This window comes from Polypterus senegalus, chromosome 16, assembly GCF_016835505.1.
Source record: "Polypterus senegalus isolate Bchr_013 chromosome 16, ASM1683550v1, whole genome shotgun sequence".
In the NCBI taxonomy this organism is placed as follows: domain Eukaryota; kingdom Metazoa; phylum Chordata; class Cladistia; order Polypteriformes; family Polypteridae; genus Polypterus; species Polypterus senegalus.
This window is the reverse complement of record NC_053169.1, coordinates 45819348-45836235: the sequence shown is the minus strand read 5'-3', so window position 1 is coordinate 45836235 and position 16888 is coordinate 45819348. Positions and strand designations below refer to the sequence as shown.

The 16888-nt window shown below is 35.7% G+C and overlaps 1 protein-coding gene across 23 annotated transcripts in view; it reads left to right on the top strand.

Annotated features, from left to right (window-relative positions):
• Nucleotides 1–16888, top strand: part of nrxn1a (neurexin 1a) — a 1096290-nt gene that overhangs the window by 323301 nt on the left and 756101 nt on the right. The gene's annotated exons all lie outside the window — the stretch shown is intronic.

Genomic DNA, 16888 nt, shown 5'->3' with positions numbered 1-16888 from the left:
CAGTATACATTAGTATACAGCAGCAGCCCTTGGTCCGGCGGGTAATTAAACTTCAACAAAGCTCTTAAGCTGCCTCCCATGCGCACACTCGTGACAAGCATTGCATGCCATGGTAACAGCTTTAATGTGTGTTTCTTCACCCTTTTAGATACATTCCAGGTATACTTTGCATTTAATTTTTCATCTCCTCCTGTTTATTTTGCCTTTTCTCTTTCAGTCACTCTTTTTACTTCTATACCTAAAAGAGATGGCATCTTATACAGCTGATCCAGTATTCAATTGCACAGACAACCAAAGCTGTGGATTTTAAATCCATGTCTCCAAATTTAGTTCCATATATTCTTCACTGTAAAACTGTTTCATATAAAGTTAAGAATGTTTTGTTCTTTTAATTTTATTTACTGGAATAAAATATAACTCATCAATCCATCCACTGAAAAATCCTCTAGTTCAATTCAGGGCTGGAACTGGTGCCTTGTTACATAAGGTTCAAAGAAGGAACCAACCATGGACGTGGGGCCATGACAAAAGCAGTGTCTCTAGCTGAGAAAGACATTGTCTGTGCAATGAAATTGTGACGTTGTACAGGCTAGACGTCAATACACTTCGATTTAATAGCTTATGTCTTGTAACCATAAGGGGCACCACTGAACTCCAAACCTCAGACACAATAAAGCCCAAACACACTTTAAACTGGAATAAAGGGGTTTTATTGAGCCTCAACACCTTCTTTACAAGAAAAGAGTTTCAAGAGCATAGCCCACTGCCTTTTCACTCACTCAGACTGAGGCAACGGGCTTTGGTCGACTTGGTTACTGCTTCTGGTCATTTTTCCAAGTTGTCTGGAGTACTTCTGGGTCGTGGGGGAGCCAGGGCAGTTCTTCCCTGGCAGTACCCTCTGGCAGTCCCCAAAGACCCCGACAGGGTTGCATTTCCAGACTCCATTTCCCATGCAACCCTGTGGGTGTCGTAATCGGGTTTAGCCCTGGGGAACACTGCCACCTGCTGTGTGGGGGAATGATCTGTGCCTGGTTAGCCCATTCTTCCACAGGTGTGAAATCTTCCATTATCAGAGACAGGATGTCTGTCTTTCCTTCTAAGCACCCACAGTCTCTGACATAGAAAAGTAGGACTCTAATATTAAAAGAAATGGACAGCAAGAAATCTTTAAGGGCTACTGATGGATGATGGGACATGAGAGTCCATTATGTAGGGAGCTTTAGGACATTGTCCATGTAGTGAAACATTGGTTGCTTCATTACCTGCTTGTAATTTATGAGCTTTGCCAGAAGTAAATTCAAAATAGATTTTTCATCTTCCTCATGTCTGAGAGCTAAGATGAGATTTGGAGCAAAGGCTCACTTGGTAAGTAAAATAGGCCAGGGTCATGAAAGAGAGAAAGTGAAATGGGAGTTAAGAAGAGTGTCCTTTCATTTATTGCTTGGAAAATAGTCATGTTAGTGAGACAACCTATCTTTGTATGAATTAAAATAAACATACCTAGTTTTGATTCATTGACATCATTCTAAGTAAGGAGAGACCATACAAGGTCATGCTCTCTTCTGTCACTAAGTGTTTAAAGTTTATGATTATTTTGAATGGTAATATATTTTGAGCAGAGCCTATGATGAACAGGCATCCCATTTATGGTTGTTCACTAACTCAGTCCCACTGCTTCCAGCATAGTTTCTTCCCCTGATATCTTTGAATTGGATTAAGTGGTTTTTCAGAATATTACTGATTGATTTTGTTTACATGTACAATTCTCCGAGTGTAATTAAACTGTTATTGCTTTTGCTGCTGTTTTGTTCAATTTCAACAATAATATGATGAAACAAAAACGAAGTATTCAAACACTACATCTATATAAGTAAGATCATAAGCTGTATGTATATCTGTATGTTCACAAATCACACAAAAATTACCAAACTGTTTTTCACAAGATTTTGTATGTGTGTTGCTATTAGTCCAACTTAAAATATAGGCTATATGGCGTATCAGAGAGGGGGGCATGCCAAACACCACACCCAATGCAGGGACTAAAGTTACCATCAGGGAAACAGTAGTGCGCTTGATCTGAGGGGCAGACAACTTTATTAGCACACAAAGTAAAATATCATCTAAGAACACAAGTACAGCGTTTTCTTCTCAACTAATTTGGATAACAGTTTCATTGTCATACTGAATTAAAGCTTTTGTCGACGAGTACATCTTTTTGTCTTGTCATGGGTTGTGTTTAGCCATGTTGAATTTCCAAAAGACGGGTTTCATTTATACCTGGGATACTTTGGCTACTCACAAATACATAATAAAACATTTAATTGCTAGTAACATATGAAATGGAAATAGATTCCATGTACCTAACTGTATTTCGAAAACGCAATTAAATGTAAAGCAATATTTATTAAACCTACTTTCAATATACTTAGAGTTTTTGTAATTTTTAAACAAGGTACACCACTTAACAACAATACATGAGACCAAATGACAAGCTAATGAAACAATGATGTGTTGTTTAGTGTGTCTTTTCATTTTAGCCACTGACTGCTTTCATATTTGAGTTTCAGTAGTCTGAATTGTGTAATAATTTCTTGAAGTGTCATTTTTTGGTGCTGCTTTGTATTTTGCCCTTACTGGTGATTTCAACGTCAAATGAGGAAAGTGTCATGCAACATGCAAAGGAGTAGTACAATCTATGAAGGTTCTGTTTCCCAATTTATTATTAAATGCGTGGCTTACAACACACATATCTGTATGCATCAGAAGTCTTGTCATGCACTTCAAAGAACTAAGGGCTACTGACCTCTCTATGATCATACATATTGAACGTGCGTGAAACTGAAGTCTCTGAAGTATATCATTGTTGGCAATACATACATATAGGGAGCATGGTGTGCCTCATCTATGTTTTGTTAAAAAGCAAAACAAGAGCAGAAGGATAACTGTTTAATAAAATGAAATTATAAGCTTGATAATTGCATGTCAAAATAAAGGTACATTTTGTGAAGGAAACTACAGGTACTTTCTGAAAACATAAATAGAGACTTAAGGGGCCTCACATTCTTATGTTACCTTTGTGTCTATTTGCTTTTTTTCTAGGCCTAATTACCATTGTCTAGCATCAGTAGCATCAAATAAATTTAAAGAGGTGAACATGTCCATTATTATAGTTGTGTCTTTGCTCTGGCTCATTCACAAGGTTTTGTTTTTCTCAGTTTAAAATATAAGTGTCATTTTTTTGGTCCTTAAAAAATATGCAGCACTTGTGCATTGTGGGAATGTATTTGCATAACATTCAAATTTCTGTCATATCTCTGAAAGATGTGTGGGTGTTTAATAAGATAACTTTAGTGCATTGTATCCTGAATTTACTAAATTAATAATATATCTTAGGCGTTTTACAATTTAAAGCAAAAGAAGCAGTAAAAGCGTCACCAATTGAAGACAGGATTTTACCCACTTGTATCACTTGTAAGACCCTCACCATATCTGTAATATTTTTGAACATACGTTTATAAACAAATATTTTTCTCCAAAGGTTATCCTGCACATGCTGGGCTGAGAAAAATATTTTAGCACCTCAGCTTGACATGTCTGCCAAGCCAGCTTTAGAAAGGAAAATAGGATTCAAAAAAACGTAAATGAAAATGTATGTATAGGATATTAAGAACTAAACATTTTCAATATGGATAACAGTTAATTGAGCTGTATGTAGGGCTTCTTAAAAAAGGAGAAACACTTACAGTATATAGATTGTGGAAGGTGGTACATTTAAATGAAGTTGGAATCTCATTCTTTATGCAAGCCTGTTTCCTTGGCCTTGATGATTTTTACAAACTAAACCATCAAGTGTCTGTCTGTGTATTGACTGATATTCTGAGACATTGTTAAATGCAGCATCACTGTTTAAGTGAAACAGCTTATATGTATATTTTCTTAAATAACATTGTTACAGAAGTTTTCAACCATATACCAAAAATACTGTATAAGAATGAATTGAATAATGCATTTTCAAAATGAAAAAGAACAATGAGAGCAAATATATAGACATGAATCAAAGACCTCATGTGTCATACACAAAAATGTCTACACTGCATGAGCAGTCATCTAGCATACTGCTGAGATACTGTTTGCCAGTGTGACAAGACCTAAACAGTAGGAAGAGGGTCCAGAGTTGAAGTTAAGACTTCTCATGTGGTGCATTCAGTGTTAATCCTTTCTGTGATGAGGAGAAAGATGACTGACACTTAGTCTCCAAACCACATGCATCATGTGCCTCCCTGCGTAAAGCAGATGTTTAGCGACAGAGAGTCATTTTTCACAAATATAAAGTGCAAAGGAAACATAACCAATAGGGATTCCTTAAATAGGAAAAGTGACCCATAGGAGCTATGTCTAATATTTTAGGGTGCTTTTTTTTTATAAAATATTTTTAATGGTTTCTTTTATATTCTTTCTGACTGGCCCTTTATAGATACAGCCATACTGTAGCATCACATAATTCTGAATTGCTGGAAGAAGCCCACTGGGAAACAGGGCTTCCATAGGATATTCTTGACCACAAGTGGTTCTAGAATTTATTTTTGAAGTAGCCTCAGGATTGGCTTTTAAAATCAGTTAGTGGTATATAGAGAGGCAAGAATTGAGATTGTGAGATTGCAGAAATCATCTATCTATCTATCTATCTATCTATCTATCTATCTATCTATCTATCTATCTATCTATCTATCTATCTATCTATCTATCTATCTATCCAGGATATACAAATATTCAGCAACTAATAAAGTGTACTGAAAAATGAAACAGATTTAATAATCCAGGAAATTTTAAACATGCAGTAAGTACTTTATTATATTAAAGTTTGTATTTCAGTATATACAGCTCATTTTCAGTAGGCCATCATTTAAAAATTAGGCAGTAGGACAACCTTGCCTTTGGGGTTATGTGGCATGTTTAGTTATTTAAAGATTCCTAATCCTTCATTCTTGACTGATATATGAGGCAGCATAACAAGTAGTGTAATGTCTGCTGTTACTCCCATACAGCAGCAGAGTTTTGGGTTAAAAACGCAGCCCTACCACTGCCAAAGTGTAGTTTGCACATTCCCTTTGTGTCTGCCTGTGTTTTTCTCTGGATACTCAAGTTTGCCTAAAATCTCTAAAACATTAAAATTAAAAATATACCTAATTTTTAGGAGGTTTGATTAGAAATGAAAAATGGTTTTGGTTTAATAGGATACGCATTTAACTCACAGATGTTTGACCACCCAGAAGATATAAATTCTAATCCTAGCCCAGTCACTGTTTGTGTGAGGTTTATTGATGTGCTGTGGTTTTATCAAAGATATGCATGTGAGGGAGATTAGCATGGATTTATGTGTGTGCGTATTTGTGTGTGTGACCTGTAATGGACTACCACTGCGTTTGTTTCTATCCTTTCTTCAGTGTTCCCAAGATCAGCATCACCATTTGGCAACCTTATAATGGAAGAAGTCAACTTGAGTAATGGTTTTATGGATAGATAATTGATTCAATGAAGAGCTTTGATTAAAATAAATGCAGAATTAGTTTTCCAATATATCATTTTCAGGAGATTCTAGTGACCTCCTTCCATTATTAATGACATTGTCTAGCTTGCTTTTCTGCTGAAACCATTTGCACATACAGCATTCAGAAACAAATCTCTGCTTCTAAAGAATAAAATGTAAATTTCCTTTTTAGAATGCTTAAACACTCATAGTAGGGAGGGCAGAAGGAAGTGGTACAACTGAGAAGTTCTGTCAAAATGATAATATCAGTTTAACTCTGTAATGTGTGCAGAATGTACATTAGAACGTGAACATTCCATCCATCAAATGTCTAAGGCATTTTACCAACCCTGAGCCTGGCAACAGTCTGTCGCAGGGCACACTCAAACACACAGGCACACTTAGCGTCTCCACTTAACCTAGCCAGTATGTCTGTAGAATGTGGAATAAAAATCAGATTAACTAAGAAGAAGTCTGTTGGTTCCAGCCTTGGGCCTGGGGGTGCTAGGATTGGTATGAGTCTGCGCCTGTGGCCATGCACTGAATGAAACAAATTCTGTAATGAATGAATGATTTTTGATATTGAGTGTTCATGTTAATGGTTTGTTACCTGATCAGCATAACTTTGCTGCAAGTGTGTAACATTAATCCCCATATATGAAAAGCATCAACTAAATTACTGATTACACAGGCACAGCAGGTTTAGTGATCTGCTTTCAGTTAAACAGTGGTAACTGATGTGACTGTGCTTTTGTGCTAGACGATGAAAACTTGCTATCAAAGGAACAAATTATGTGTTAGACTATTTTCTTTGTAGAGTAATAATACTAATGAATAAATGCATTAATATGTGTCTGCGTGAACTGACTGCTTCAGGATTAAGTGTAGAGACTGTAGCAAAACATTATAACCTCATCACATAAAAGAGTTTGACAATTAGATAGACTTCACAAACCTGATAAATTACTGAAATGTAATCAAATATAATGGCACAGAGGATTAAGGTAAACTTTAGACTGTAATGGCAAATGTTCCATGTAAAAGCAGATGGTTGAAAGATATAACTGTTTCTGAGGGGAGATTTATTTCCTTTTGTAATTAGAAAATTACTGTGACATTTAGAGATGACCTGTGCAAACAGGCATGGCGATATAATAAAGTTCTGTCAGCATATTAACAATTGTTGTAAGCTTGAGAGCTCTTAAAATTACCTAGCTTTGTAGTGGATGATTAATAGCCGACCTGCATTTTTGAATTTTGATCTGGTATTGTACATATGATGCATATTTTTTCTCGAGATTGCTGTCAAAGGTGGGTAACATAGATGTTAAATAATGTGGTCTCCATTCTTCTAAGTTTCAAGACACATGCTTCGAGATTAAAAATTTTGTTTTGTTTCAGTATTTTTTTTTTTTGCTAATTGTAATTATTTATTATTGGTGTCAACTATTCATTCATATCAGGCTGCAGCCCTGCCTTGCATGCATTCTGGCAGAATCATGCTTTAGTGTCCTAAAAATTTGAGTGGAACAGATGCAAATAGAGAAACTGAATGGATGGATAAATTTAAACCAATCTTAATCTGTAGAACTACAGTTGTAATGTTTTCAGGTTCATCCTCATAAACACTGACCAGCAAACAACACTCATGAGAGGATTAAAAGCAGATTACTTGGAGGATGCTATTATGGTGATCTCAACTGTCTGAAAAACACACAATCTAAAGACTGATATGTGATTTAGGCAGTAGCTAAGACCCTCAACTGTAAATCACAATGTTGACTCACTAGAAGATGCTAAGCAAATCACTTTGATGTAGCATTTGTTAATTTGTTAAAAAAAATATATAAATACTTTCAACATGATGGTTTCTGTTTTAGATTTTTCTGGATTAAATCACTAGTCCAATAAAAGCATACAGATCTGACACTCAGCAATGTAGCTCATTTAAAATGGTGGCAGTTAGTGCAGGTTTGTAGATTTTTGATGCAAATAATAAGTTTTGGTTCTTTTGGTCATCCCATTCAACCAAAAAAAAAACATGACCAACTTTTTAACTGACCCACTTAAAGCCTGTGAATTTAACTAGATGGGTTGAGATTTGCTAAGGACCATTTCTTCCAACTTCTACCATATTGACTTGGCAATTTGGTAAAAAATGTAAAACTTTGTTTTACGTAGAATTGCTGTATTGTATCAGTTGACACCTATTGATGTCACATGTACAATGAGTAACTATTTTACAGGTAACAGAATGTGATGTCACAGCCTCTGCTCATAAACTGAGAGGGATGTCAGTAAGTCTTTTTGTATTGGAGCACTTTTGCATAATGCTCAAATAAATTAACTAAAATGTCACTTAAGAAAATGTATCTTGCTTTGTTTTTTTCCGTAGTATTTCTATTTTTCTTTTGTTTTCTCTGTACTGATTTTGAAGTAAATGGTTGTATTTATTATTATTATTATTATTATTATTATTATTATTATTATTATTATTATTATCAGTAATGGCGCACTGCACGATAACATGAGGTGAATACACTTAACTTGAGCATTCGTAGTTTTCATACTGTCTTTGTACGTTTAGCATTAGTTTGCTCAGAGTTTGATGCGTTTGTTGCTTCCTGAGCTGCTCTTCCTTTCTCCACCCTAGCGGCCTGCTTCTTCTCTTTCATCGCCATCTTTTTGTGTTAAAACTGATTAAGTCAATGTTTGTGTTGCAATTACTTAGTATGTTTTCCTTAATTTTTCATTTAAGCTGGCACTTAAGTCTCCAGTCTGCCTTAAGAATTGTTTAAGATATGAAGAGGTAGGGGAAGTGACGGTGAAGGTGGTAGAGATAAGAACGGCACCAGTACTCATGTGCTGCATGGCCGCCCTGCTGGCCACTGCTGAGAGTTGATTCTACAATAAAATAAAAATAAAAAGAGGAGTAACCTTGGAGGTCAATAATCACCCTGAAAATGGATAGTAGATGTCACGTAGTATATGTGTACCAAATTTCAGGTCAATAGTTCAAACGGTTTGTGAGTTTCAGGTGGTTTAAAATCCTGGACAGACAAACGGAAAGCTACTGTAGCATATTATATATAAAGATTATTATTATTATGTGTTTGATTGAGTAGTATGCTATTGTAATGTTCTTCTTTAAGAAAATAAAATAAAAAGAAACTATATCTGTTAACAGGTAGTGTTTGCCTCTTGTTCTATAGTTCTGCTCAGATAATGAATTCACAAATCACTCTCCAGTGATGGGTCAGCAAGGTGCATGGACTGCACAGTTACAGTATAATTTACTATTACTGTCTTGTAATGACACTCTTTTAAATACAAACACTTGGCACATAACTCAGTGTTGTTTAGTTCTGTAGGAATGAAATTAGAACTGGTTATTGTATAGATTAGCCGTCATGGTTCAGTTACCCCACCTGGCTGTCATCTCTGTGGAGCTTGTAAATACTCTCCATCTCTGTTTGTAGGTGATCTGACACACACACGTGTATTAGATTAACTGTAAATTGACCCCGTGTGTGTATGTATTCTCCATTCTCTCCATTCCTGTCTACATATTCCCACCAATGTTCCATTGATGAACATTCCTCTGGCTGTTCTGGTTTTGCAAGCATTTTATGGTATTTGCTGTTTCTAAATTGAGCTCATGAGGATGGTGTGTGTAAGTGGGTCCTGTGAAGGACTGGTGCCCCATTCATGGTTATTTTATGCTTTGCACCTGATAAGAACTGACTTCTCATGATCCTGAATTAGAGTAAGGGTTTGAGAGTGTTACAATATTATGTAAATCACCATGACCCAAAATGGGAAACACTGTTTTTGTTCCGGTTACACTTACAAGTGTGCATTACCTGTTGGATTTCTTTTAATTTTCTGTTATATGTGTCCTAGTCAGATCAGCAGCAGAGAGGTAAAAAAAATTGTAAAATTTTCCTTCATTCTTTATTGACTCTTGCTGTCACCTCTTCCTTTCAAGGAAGACTACTTATCTGTTTATGAATGCAGACAATAATGGATGTTAATCAATATGTCTGCCTTCCTACCCAAAAATGCATTCCGTATCAGACAATCCTGTTTTGTATTTCTGCAGATGCCAAGGTTGTCTTATACTGTCGGAATTGCTTTCAGTAGGCTATGTAATTAATATTCAGTAAAAACGCTGATGAAAGCTGAAATCATGTCTTAACTCTACAAAATGCATATTCAACGTAGGAATGTGTGAAAGTTACTTCTTAAGCAGTGGAAAGCATTTACCAGCTCTAGCCTCATGTACCATTGAGATAAGGCTATTATTTTCATCCAGAATTGTGCTTTCTTTTCTGTCCTTTTATTAAAATGTCTTATGCATTAGTTTAGAAAATTGACATCTTTCAAGACCAAAGGGCACTTGTGATATTATCTGCCTTTTGTCTGACCTACTTTAATTTGTCAGAGATATATGCACCAAAAACTTAAGGCACACCTAGGAAATAATTAAAGTGCTGACAAAATAACCTTTGTGTGCTCCTGGTTTTATTTTTAAAACATTAATAGAAAGGAAGTATTGATTTAGCAAAATAAATGCTGAATAAAACATTGAGATTATCCCTAGAAATTAAATGTTAGAACCTGCAAAACATTAAACCTACATAGTAATAAGGAATAGAAAAGGCACATAGAGAAAAATATGAGCTTGTTGAGTCAAAACATGCAACTCATTGTAGCTTATTGTTTGGATGGTGTATGATGGCTGATGAGAAAACAGAATAGTTGTCTATGGAACTTTAACAATGGATATTGGAGAATGGGAAAAAACCTCACCTGGTTGACAGAAACCCATTTCCTTTTGATTGATGCCTTTGGGAAATCATTGTAAGGCCTTAGATCTATCTACTCTGGTGTTTTCATGGCACACATTCATCTATTGATGCACACAGAGCCATATTTTAATGCTATTGGTTATCTTAATATTGTAATGGATTAGAAGTATTCCATTAAGGCAGTTGTTAGCTTAATCAGAAAAGTACAGAAACACACATATCTACATAAGTCAACAGTAATTAAGAGGCCATAAACTCAAGCAAAATACGTAATAAGGTATAAGTCATGCAAACATAAGATCCATTTAATAAAAGATTTGATCTGTTGGCAACATTGGAGAAGGAAAATAAAATTGTACAGCTAAGAGTACAGCATTCCTAGAGAAGTTAAAACTAGGGGGTTCACAGTAAATTGATACAACTCAGCATTCAGCAAACCTTTACCAATTGGTCTTCATTCCCCTTTCCAAGCACCTTATGGTGTTGTTGTGGTAGTGGTAGCACTTGTAGTATTGTTACATGTACAGGATACGTTGAAATTCTTACTAACACATGCAATCAGCATGTATCAACACATTGAAGGTCATATTTGTGGTATAATGGGAAGGTTATGAAAGCTCTAGAACTGTTACAGGAACATAATCATCAACGGAACTTAATTCATTGTTTTCCTAGGTATAGTGGTGCTTGAAAGTTTTTTTCTTTGTATCAGTATACTGCTGCTGAATTATGTGAATTTCCCATTGGGATTAATAAAGTATCTATCTATCTATCTATCTATCTATCTATCTATCTATCTATCTATCTATCTATCTATCTATCTATCTATCTATCTATCTATCTATCTATCTATCTATCTATCTATCTATCTATCTATCTATCTATGTATCTATCTAATTCTGACCTAAAACATCATCAGATTTTCACTCAAGTCCTACAAGTAGAAAAAGAGAAACCAGTTAAACAAATGAGACAAAAATATTATACTTGGTCATTTATTTATTAAGGAAGATGATCGAATATTGCATATTTGTGAGTGGCAAAAGTATGTGAACCTTTGCTTTCAGTATCTGATGTGACCCCCCTTTGCAGCAATAACTGCAACTAAACATTTCTGGTAACTTTTGATCATTCCTGCACACCGCTTGGAGGAATTTTAGCCCATTCCTCCATACAGAACAGCTTCAACTCTGGGATGTTGGTGGGTTTCCTCACATAAACTGCTCACTTCAGGTCCTTCCACAACATTTCGATTGGATTAAGGTCAGGAATTTGACTTGGCCATTCGAAAACATTAACTTTATTCTTCTTTAACCATTCTTTGGCAGAACGACTTGTGTACTTGGGTTCATTGTTTTGCTGCATGACCCACCTTCTCTTGAGATTCAGTTCATTGACAGATGTCCTGACATTTTCCTTTAGAATTCACTGATATAATTCAGAATTCATTGTTCCATCAATGAAGGCAAACGGTCCTGGCCCAGATGCAGCAAAACAGGCCCAAACCATGGTACTACCACCACCATGTTTCACAGATGAGATAATGTTCTTATGCTGGAATGCAGTGTTTTCCTTTCTCCAAACATAATGCTCTTCATTTAAGCCAAAAAGTTCTATTTTTGTCTCATCTGTCCACAAAACATTCTTCCAATAGCCTTCTGGTTTGTCCACGTGATCTTTAGCAAACGAGCAGCAATGTTTTTTTTTGGAGAGCAGTGGCTTTCTCCTTGCAACCCTGTCATGCACACCATTGTTGTTCAGTGTTCTCCTGATGGTGGACTCATGAACATGAACATTAGACAATGTGAGAGAGGCCTTCAGTTGCTTAGAGGTTACCCTGAGGTCCTTTGTGACCTCGCCGACTATTACACGCCTTGCTCTTGGAGTGATCTTTGTTGGTCGACCACTCCTGGGGAGGGTAACAATGGTCTTGAATTTCCTCCATTTGTACACAATCTGTCTGACTGTGGATTGGTGGAGTCCAAACTCTTTAGAGATGGTTTTGTAACCTTTTCCAGCCTGATGAGCATCAACAACTCTTTCTCTGAGGTCCTCAGAAATCTCCTTTGTTCGTGCCATGATATACTTCCACAAAGTTGTGTTGTAAAGTGCAGACTTTTATAGATCCCTGTTCTTTAAATAACACAGGGTGCCCACTCACACTCATTGATTGAAAACACCTGACTCAAATTTCACCTTCAAACTAACTGCTAATCATAGAGGTTCACATACTTTTGCCACTCACAAATATGTAATATTCGATCATTTTCCTCAATAAATAAATGACCAAGTATAATATTTTTGTCTCATTTGTTTAACTGGTTTGTCTTTATCTACTTTTAGGACTGGAGTGAAAATCTGATGATGTTTTAGGTCATATTTATGCAGAAATATAGAAAATTCTAAACGGTTCACAAACTTTCACTGTACCTGTTATTAGTTCAGGCAAGCATTTGTGCAAAGAAATTTAAGTAGTTAGTTGGTCTAGAGATCTACCACCAACGAATTTACAGCAGCTCACTATGGAAGCTGATCAGGGCCGACATTCCTTTATTAATCCATTCTTTTGGAGTTCAGGTTATTTAGAGTATAAAGTGTAGAGTGCATTGCAGTTTGCCTGAATCCCACATATTTATTTCCTTTATATAGTCTTTAGTGGGGAAAATATTAGAGGAATAATGGTGTGACTTGACAGCAGGTACAGAGTTATATGATTATGCACAATACTCTCATCACCCCATAGTAAGGTTTTCTCATTGTTATCTGCTGCTGCTTATAATTTAAGACACTGCTGTGGTCAAGAGCTGCCTATTAAACGGAAAGGGTTGCTGGTCCACAGTGGACTCTAGTGGCCTTCTGGAGAAACTGCACCATCAAGCTGTCTTCTGCTGCTTGGAGCTAGCTCCTAGGTAACTTTAGTGCTATCCACCCCCTGAGAACAGCAGTAATTCACCAGTCCCTTTTTGGGCTTTAATGCCACCCTTTAGTATGTTGGGAAAACATTCCTGTCTTCCTACTATTAAGTCTTGTTCTTTCTCCCTCTCCCTCCCTGAATTTTTTCTCTGGTGTCTCTCCTTAAAATTCTCTAATGCAAACAGGTGTCCATACAATCAAGGCCTTGGCTGTCTAAAATTGGTATTTGGGAAGGTGCGATGGTGTAAATGGTTTATAAAATCTTCCTGGTAGTATCCTGGCAGCCAGAAAATCTTTGGTTCCCCAATAGATACATTACAAATGTAGTCCTTACTGGCTCCTTGAGGCACCAGTCCCCCTGTCCCCGCCTCCCCCACCCCCCTATTAATATACAAAAAAATATAAGTGCGTTGAAATTGCCAGTATGGGTTTCTTTTCCCCTTCTCCACCTTCTGTCTAGTTGCAATGTGCCACTCAGATTCTACAATGTGCAATTCCTGTGGGTAATAGGTATGTTAATACAGTGTTTTATATATAAGATTTTAAAAATACTTCTAACCAACACCTTGTCAAAAGAAAAGGTTAATTTTGTAGAAATATGCACATTATTTCTGAATAGTAATTACCAGAAATATTGGAATGTAATTAATAGAAATATTTTTGCATATTTAAGCATTCATTTACAGTCACTGCTGGCAGCTTAATTTATTCAATATTAGTGTTAACACAATATTCATTTTAAGGAACTATTCACAGATTTATTTACAATGTAAGATATTTCTGAATTCTGGCCTTTATGAAAGCACAGGTTATATCATGACTGCTCTACAAAACTGAGCCAAAATCACGGCCTGATCAATATTTCTCTTCTCTATGGATTTTTCTCTTTGTGCTACATTTTTCCATCCACAACCCAAAAGCATGCATGGTGATCTTTTGTTAACTTTAAATTAGGTCAGAATTTGTTCCTGGGTGTGTGTGCATCAGTGTTCCATGTGAATGACTGATGGACGTCCAGTTCTGTTTCCTGTCATCACTTCTAGCCCCCAATGCATCCATCAAATTGGATCATGTGGGCTGGAAAGTGGATGGATGAACAAATGAAACTACCCCCAGTCCTTTCACTTACTTACAGTAGGTATACAGATAGGCTACAGATATTATTTTATTAAATAAATGAAGGCAATGAGATGGGTAACACAAGTTATTTAAAAAGTACAACAATTACATTGTAACCGATACATTTGTCAGGAAAACTCAAAGGGACACCCATTTTATTTCTATGTAAATGGAAGTTTGGTGATCTGGCAAAAAGTCTTTAAGTGATTTAAGTTCAGATTCTCATTCCATTATGTTCGAAATGTCATGAAAAAATTGATTTTAGCTTGGTTGCCTGTATGTTTGTCAGTGGAAAATCGAAACAGATTTTCACATCTTAAAAATCACAATTTTCATTAAGAAGTTAGGCAATTGTTTGTGTTGTGTAGAGCTCCTGAATGAATACATCCCATAAACAAACAATATTTTAGAATAAGCAAGTTTCCAAGATATGTGTCGAGACCTATGCATGATGATAATCTTTTAAAAAAACTGACCAGAAGTATCTTCTTCAGTTTGCCTTGTCACTGGGTCTTGGCCTATTTTCTTTTTTTATCAAGTCTGGTCCAGTACTTTTCTCCATATCCTTCAAAAACAGTATGACCAATGTCCAACAATAACTGCTGTTGAAATTGTTAAATTTAACCAAGATGTTTGCATTTTGAGACACAGGCCTTACAGTAACACGCTTGAGAGTAGGAGTGCCGGTCAAGAGAGGTTCAGACACACGCAGATACCAAGATAAGGTGCTGAAGGTGCTTGCAGGACAAAAGATAATCAAATATTTTCAAGTTTTGTTACCTGCTCTTGAAAGGTAATGTAACTAGTATGTTATAGTTTTGTAAAGATGGTATTTTTGAAAATTAAATGCTAATTTTCTTTTAGACTGTACAAAATGGAAATATATTGAAGGCTATACGGTGGATCAAAACGTCTGACCTTCTAAGTGTATTTTCTATTGTAGTCTTCTTGGCACATATCAGGTGTTACGTATACAAATAGCAGCTCATTCTTTGAATAAGGCCTTAGAGGTAAAAGAGACATGTTAAGAAGTTAGTTTTAATCATGATTTTAATTTAAAGAGTAGTCGACAACATTCTTTTTCAGCTTACAGTAGCATTTACTTTAAGTAAAAGCACTTGTCTTTTTTTTTGGCTTCCGCAAATATTTTCGAATTCCTAAGTTGGACAGAAACAATTCTTCTTTAGTTAAACAGATCTCCTGTAACTCAGTTATGTTTCACTTTGCTGTGTTACGCAGCTGTTGAGATTGGAAACTGAAGTTATATGCAGTGAAGACATCATAAAATGTAACATAACAGAAAATGTTCAAACACTCTTAATCCAGTTCAGTGAGTTTCAAATTAATATGGAGAAGAAAAATTGCATTTCTTACATGTTGTACTGGTAAGCATAATAAATATATTATTTTGTCATATATTTATATATTTATTTAAATCTTTATTCTTTGTTTGCAGACTAAATAGTTACTCTGTGATAGGTCAAGGTTATTTAACTGCCACTTGGCCTCCTTTTCCAAACAATATTACAATATTGCACATATTACAGATTGGAGAGCTGATAAGAGCTTCTGAAGTGGACAACAAAGTATCAAAGCTTTATTTCGGCTTGGCTGCACAAATTACTGGACAGATATGATGAAAAACAGTAATTCTCTGGAGAAGACACTTCCCCATATTGATGTATGGTGTCGATTGCTGCATAGACCTTTGCCAAGTTTGAGGTGGACAATGATAAATGAGCCTTGAGCCAGGCTGTCTCAGTGTACATAAATAAGACAGACACGATTAGAGTCTGAACTTTAATGTTTCTACCGTTGTGGACTGATTAGAAATTTCACTTAGAAATTATCTTTTTTTCTTATAGAGCATGTACTGTATAAGAAAAAGAAAATGATTTGCTTACTGTATTAAATTTAAAAGCAATTTATTTAGTAAAATAAGAATATTTTATTCTAAACTGCTAGGGTGGTTTGAATAAAAATATACAGCTTTTCTCTTAGTTTGCAGAACATGTGAGAACTGACTACAAAACCAGTAGTGATGTGAAACTCCTGGTAAATAATGTAAATGCCGCTTATCTTTAAAAGCAGGTCTTTCTGCCGCTCATTAGCTATTTTCAGCTCTGGAGACCATTCATAATATACTACCTGAGGTGGAAGAAATGTTGAGAATTAATTATGTCACTTGAAATTGACTCTCTTCTTATAATTTCAGACATTAAGACAGCTGAAGTTGATTATGTAATATCTTAAGAACCTTATTTGGCAAAGCATATGAATTTCATTTTTGGTGGTGCCACCAACGTAAATTTGCAATACAGCTTCAAGCATTGTGTTTATTAATGTGTTGAGTACTGCACAACTGAAGCAGAAATTGTATTCCTGGATGGTTCTAATTTGTTTAATGTGTGTTCTGTTTTCTAACCACTAATTATCTTCTTTATATGAAGTTGTTTCATATTTACAAGATGACTTAATCTTGTGGGATTTGTAAATACCATCCATCTATCACTGAATC